The 6,602-nt window shown below is 36.0% G+C and overlaps 1 long non-coding RNA gene across 1 annotated transcript; it reads left to right on the top strand.

The window, feature by feature from the left end:
• The first annotated feature begins 622 nt into the window (after positions 1 to 622).
• Positions 623 to 4,890, top strand: LOC122145928. Its single transcript, XR_006160659.1, has 3 exons — positions 623 to 1,306; positions 1,382 to 1,498; positions 3,533 to 4,890. It is a non-coding gene; the product is annotated as an uncharacterized LOC122145928 (long non-coding RNA).
• The last annotated feature ends 1,712 nt before the right edge of the window (positions 4,891 to 6,602 follow it).

Raw genomic sequence — 6,602 nt, forward strand, 5'->3', positions numbered from 1 at the left:
TCTGAACTGGTTGTTTTTCAAGTGTGCCAATGTTTGAAACAAGACTTTACAGTAAGAGTTATTAGTTAATGCATTAGGTAACCAACAATTAACTACCTTTTTTTTTTTTACTTCATTCATTAATCTAGATTGTTTATGTATTCATAATTGTTCATACTACATCAACTGTTAATTTATACGTGATTATGATTTGCGTTAGACATAAACTTTAACCTAGATTAATAAATGCTGTAAAAGTATTAACAAATTGCATTAACTATTATTAATGTATAGAATATTGTAAAGTTTTGACACTTCAGTCATAAAAAAAAATGTAAAAAAAAAAATTTTTTTTGCGCCATGACACCTGAAATCCTGGAAAAACTGGATCAAACTTTCCACAAAAATTATAGGCACAGCTGTATTCAACATTGATAATAATAATAAATGTTTCTTGACAATCACTAAATAAGCATATTAGAATGAGGAAGTGGGATCATGTGGGATTTTATTGAGATTTGTTTTAGCTTTGTTATATTAAGTTAAAAAAAATAATTGTAAAAATATATCACAATATTACTGTTTTTACTGTATTCTTGATTAAACAATTAAAAACAATTAAAAAAAAAAAACTTACTGTCCCCAAACCTTTTGAATGGTTATGTATAAAAAAATGCAGGGGCATTTTTTCCTCCATATTTAAATGTCTTGGGCTTTTTGTCATTCTCAGTTAATATTTGGTTAATTTCTGAGACTGCATCCAAACTCAGTGCTTTGTGTGGTTTAAATATTACTTCAGTTTGAGATGGAGCCAGAATTATGACCCAGACAGGCATGACTAAACATCTCATAACAGTTATGAGTGGGCTGACAGCAGCTGGTCTTTTTTTAATGAAGTGTATGTTAAATATGCAACTCAGGTTGTAATGTAGAGCCCATCTGCAGAACTGAACATTAATAGTGGCCACATTGCTAGAAAATGGCTCCAGTTTTCAGCGCTGTGACTATTGTTGGTTTAAACTCTATCATACTGCCAGCCAATCTGTCCAGTAGTAACCACAGATGTCTGCATACTAAGAATGCACATGTATATATGGACATGAAAAGTTTAAGAAAGTGTAATATCATCGTTCATCCACTGGAGAGCAATCATGACTCTCGTTCGCTCCTTCTCTGGTTAGGCTGTCAGTCATCACTGCCGGGCATCTCTACCTTGAAGACAAAAGAGGGAGGAGAGAAAAAAGGAGACTAGTGCGTGAAAGGAGTTCAAAGGATAAAGAAGTACTCTGTATAATCGCTACAAGCACAACTGCTGTCTTTTCAAGAGGTGTGTGTGAGCGAGATGAATGAATGAGGTCAGAGGTGCCCATGGGAATTGAATGATTTTTTTTGTATTTGCCAGGGATAGGAGGAGAGAGAGGGAGAAGAGGAGGGGTGGAGATGATCGAGGAGAGTGATATTGATGTATGTTGTTCTTGTTGACTGGCGTGGAACCCTAGACAGGAAATCACAGTATGAGGTGGGTGTGGTTTGTGGAGTGTTGGGAAATGACACATGGAGATAGATTGTTAGAGTTTCCCTCTAACAGCGATAATTTTCTTTTGCTGTTTTAGCTCGAAAGGTCTGATATCAAACATATTCAGGGTGCAAAATTAACACTGACCATTGTCACCAAGCACCATTCATACTGTAAGTATAAATTTAATTTTATTAGGAGGTGCTAATCCACTTTAATCCCTGTTTATTTTCAGTCGGAGCACAACTAACAGGCTTCCAAGAAATCTGAATTCAGTTCAAACATTCTGTTCACACTCAAACAGGATTAGTTGTGATACATATCAGGGTCGAGTCGACTCGTGCCCTTGAGCTGTTGACTGAAGTGTGTTCAAAACATGGTTTACTCTGAACCTCACTGATAGGAATGAGTCAAATCAAAGACTCACATCTAAGAATGACTTTTACCTCAGTGAAAAACTTAACTTTTTTTTTCTTTAAAGGCTGAATTTATTTGATCATTAATGTTATTAAAATTTAATATAACTGTTCTCTTAAAATATAATTTATTCCTGTGATGGTAAAGCAGAATTTTCAGCAGCCATTACTCCAGTCTTCTGTGTCACATGTTCCTTCAGAAATCATTTTAGTATGATGATTTGGTGCTCAAGAATCATACTGTTAATATATAATAATATTGGCAAGTATTGCATATTTTTTTACTCTTAGTATACACCTTATATTATTGCCTAGTACACAATGCAGTCTTAAGGTGATAAATTAGATCACCATTTTCACACTTCATTTTTTTATATCCTTTTTTTAATCCCATCAAATATCAGTCAAGGCTGCAGTGTTCGCCTCAGAATCGAATTAAAACAAAACTAGAGTCTGTCAAGCTTCTAGTGGTTACCAGTGAAGTCATCTGTGTGTGTGTGTGTGTGTGTGTGTGTGTGTGTGTGTGTGTGTGTGTGTGTGTGTGTGTGTGTGTGTGTGTGAGTGTGTGTTTCCCAACAGCATGCTGGAAAAAAAATCTTTCTCAAAGCCTTTGGGTTCCCTCTATCAAACTGAAGCTTAGAGATTGCGGCACCGTATTTGAAGTAGATCTCTCAGCTGAAACTTTTGATAGTTTGACAAATTTAGACTAGAGATGAAATAATTTTTGATGGGTTGAGATCTTTGAGACTACATAAATCTGTCATTTAAAACTGTGTCAGAGCAACCTCATGTGATCTATCTTTAACCAACAAAAAAGGGGGCTGGGGGGGTCTTTTTTTTTAAATAGTTTATGGAAAATTTTTCTGCTTTATGAATCTGTGTCATACTTTGAATGTGTTACTTTGGTATAGTATTACGAACAGAGTTTATTTTTATTATTTTTGGAATTTTTGCTGGTTTTGCTGGGGTACAGATGATAGCATAGTCAGTAGTGTATTTCATTGTGTATGTGTGCGTTAACAGATAAGAACCTAGTGCATCAGCTTCCTCTTTTCTTTCTGTTTCTCTCTAGCTTTTTTCTGTACCTCTGCTGATAAAAAGTGGTTTGAATTACCTACTAACCATTTCCTGATTTTTAGACATGTCACGTTAACGGTCCTTCCTCCAGAGAGGGCAATCTCCCTGGTCTTCTGAAGATAACGAGTCTTAAAATGTGAATGTTGTCCCCACGAGACACCCCCGCCCACCTAAATGTAAAAGAGATTGCCGTTATGTGAAAAATATTAAGCAACAGGTGTGCTTCTGACCACCATGATATGCATGTTGATGGTAATTTTTTTTTTTTTTTTAGGTCTGGGGAATTCATGGTTCATTGTCTCACAAAAATATGTTGCTGTTGTTTTTTCATGCTATGTTGAAAAGTTTGGGGTCTTTAAAAGTTATTTTTGAAAGAAGTCTCTTATGCTCACCAAGGTGCCATTTATTTGATAAAAAATACAGTTGAAACCATAATATTGTGTCATTTTAATTTAGCCCCATTGTAATATCATGCAATAATTCTCTGATAATTCTCTCTCTCTCTCTCTCTCTCTCTCTGTGTGTGTGTGTGTGTCTTATCCAGGCATGGGTCTGTCAGGTTCAGATCCAGCAGCTGGGTGAGAAACTAGCTGGATTGGAGTTTAAGCAGATCTAAATCCTGAGTAAGACAGCTAGATACCTCTCTCATCTGATGCTAATCCAATTTAATCCCAGTTCACTTTCACTCCAAACACAATTAGAGTGGCTTCCAGTCGATCTGAATTCAGGCCAAACATTCTATTCACACTCAAACAGGATTAGTTCTGATTCATATCGAGGAAGACTCAGATGAGCTATAAGCTGCCTATTGAAGCGTGTTTAAAACATGGCTGCTCTATAAAGGCATTTATATCCCATGCTGGAACAAATTAATATGCTCCTCCTCTTTAGATGTAATAGGATCCAGTAAGATTTGTTCTCATTAATATAATATGACATAATCTTTAGGATCCTATTAAAGGCACATAGCCAGTTCTTTTTCATTAATTTACACCCTTTTTTAAGAGCTGGCGTAAGAAGGTTTATTTCAGTTTTCAGATGTCTTAATATATGCATACTCTTATTGATGGATTTATGTATTGTTGATATTAATATCTAAATATTGAATTATATATTTATGTATAAATATTAATGTGCTTTTGACATTTTATTTAATTTAGGCAAAATGCAGATATGTGCTTCTCTTTTTTAATGTGTAAATATTTCATGTTTATCGTAATTTAATCATCTGTATTTTTTCATTTTAGTTCTCTATGATAGTTTAGCATGGAAAGTGCAGTTTCATATATGTATATAGTGTATATATCTAAATGTATAATCTGCTGTGTCTGTGCATTGTCTTTGAATGCAAGGGGAAGGTGATAAAAGAGCAAGAAAATATTTATAGCTGCATTAAAATAATTATTTTTCTTAAATGTCACCCCTCTCTGCCTATCTCTTTGTTGATTTCCCTCTTTCTTTCACACTATTAACTTGTTCATTCCGCTGCCATTTTCTCTTTTCCTGCCTCATTCCCTCTTTTTTTATTCTCTCTATTTTTTATTTGCTGATTTGGGTCACTGGCTGACTAAGAGACAACTCACAGCTGGCCTATAAACAGCCTTCCCCCTTTCAGTAGCATTAGCTTTCTCACACACACACAATCTCCTCTCACTCCAGCATTCAGCGGCACAAATCTCTCACATCGTTTACCATCATTTGTTTACTAGGTCTTTTAAAACAAGCTTTATGAACCACTCTCTTATCCTCTGTGTGTTTATATCAAGAAATATTTGATTTTTCCATGCTGTTTTGCCTTAAGCTTGCAGTATATATGCACATCTGTACATAACTCAACACTGTTCATCTTTAAATAGAACATTTGCACAATCATAATTCTGTCTTTTGGTATTTTTCTCTATATTTTTTATTGCCACATAGTTATTAATATTATTGAAATTTATTGTCTATTCCCAGGCTGTGCATTTAAATGTGCTTAAATGTTTTTTTTGTTTTTTTTTCTGTTTTAGGTTTGCAATACTGTTAAATTATTTTATTACTTAAATGTTTTATCAAATGTAATTTTATAAAATGCATAAATTAATAAGTTGTTATATATATATATATATATATATATAATTAAAATATTTAATAAATAATAAAAATATTTTAGCCTGAAATATACAATTTTAGACAATTTTATAAATATAAAATACATTTTTAATCTATATATTTTCATTTTATTCCATTATGACCCTTCCTTTTTACGTTTCCAAAAATATAGAAACATGTTTTACTTTATTTTACAATAATTCAATTCATCAACTAGTCTTAATCATCCAGCTGTGTTTGTGTGCTTGTTTTTCAGCCCTTTGCATTTATATTACTTTGCTATGATTCACCATTTTGTCAGAATAGACTGCGAAGAGCAGACTGCTGTGTTTGTTTATGAAATGGGAGTGATGCATCAGTAATGCGATGATAACACGTTTTGAAGGGTACATGTGGGCGCGGATGGACTAATTCCAACTTTTTGCATAGGCCTATTCCATGTTAACAAATGAGCTAGAGAGAGCGTGGTCTGCTCTAAGAGTCATTCAGAAGTTAAATTACGAGAGCTCCATGTCGAAATCCAATAACCATGCAGCAGATAACGAACATACAGTTTATATAATCCCATAATCCTCTAAAATTGCTAATGACATCACTATGCTCCAGTGCAACACAGCGCAATGAGTACGATACGGCTGGGCTTGCTAAACTTGCTTTGCTTTTATGGATTCTGGGTGTGGAAGCCACATTGAATATTCAGGTTCAGCTCACGTGCACATCACTTTAATTAATTCGTGCTCACCAGGCACAGATTTGGAGGGGTCTTATAACGCTCAGCACACTCCGCCCAATTGACACCATATGACTTCAGTCGTATCTCAAGGGCTCTGTTTGTGTCTTGAGGAGACGGTAGTATTTTGAGAGACAGATTAAAGTGTGAGTAGGTGTCAGAGAAAGAGAATGCTTGAGATTTGTCTCTGTTGGTATACAAAGCATTATTTAAACCTAACTTTGTGCGTTGTCGGTACATGCACCCATGCTTAGGTGTATAAGGTGATAGCAAATAAAAATGGCCTTCACAGTATGTGCTCGATTATCTGCCAGTCCCTCTTGCTTGTGAATATGTATTATTGCCTCCTGCCCGTTCAGGCCCAGCCATGACAGATGCTCACTGGGCCGAGGCCACCTGCTGCTGAGGCCACAGGGGAGGGGTTAGTGGGGTGAGCTGAGAGGACAGCAGGGTTGTGCATATGGGGGGAGGGAGGGGTCCGCCGGATGCAGGCAATTACAGATCAACAGTGGTGGTGAGGCACAAACACAAACCCCTTTTCTTGATTGAAGGTACCCCCTACTTTTGCCGTTCCCATGGTAACTCATAGAATAGCTGTGGCCTTGTAGCTGACAGCTTACCTGAATGTACATGTGTGTGCATGCGTGTTAAGGGCCCCCAGGTGTGCTCTGTGAAGTGTGCACCCCTGTAATCCACAGGCTGGATTTTTGGGGATTACAAATCAGCCCATTAGAGCTCTCACTCTTTCGCTCCTCTCTTGTCATCTCAAAACCTGCACCCATAAAGACTGTAT

The sequence above is a fragment of the Cyprinus carpio genome, chromosome A8 (assembly GCF_018340385.1).
Source record: "Cyprinus carpio isolate SPL01 chromosome A8, ASM1834038v1, whole genome shotgun sequence".
Lineage (NCBI taxonomy): Eukaryota > Metazoa > Chordata > Actinopteri > Cypriniformes > Cyprinidae > Cyprinus > Cyprinus carpio.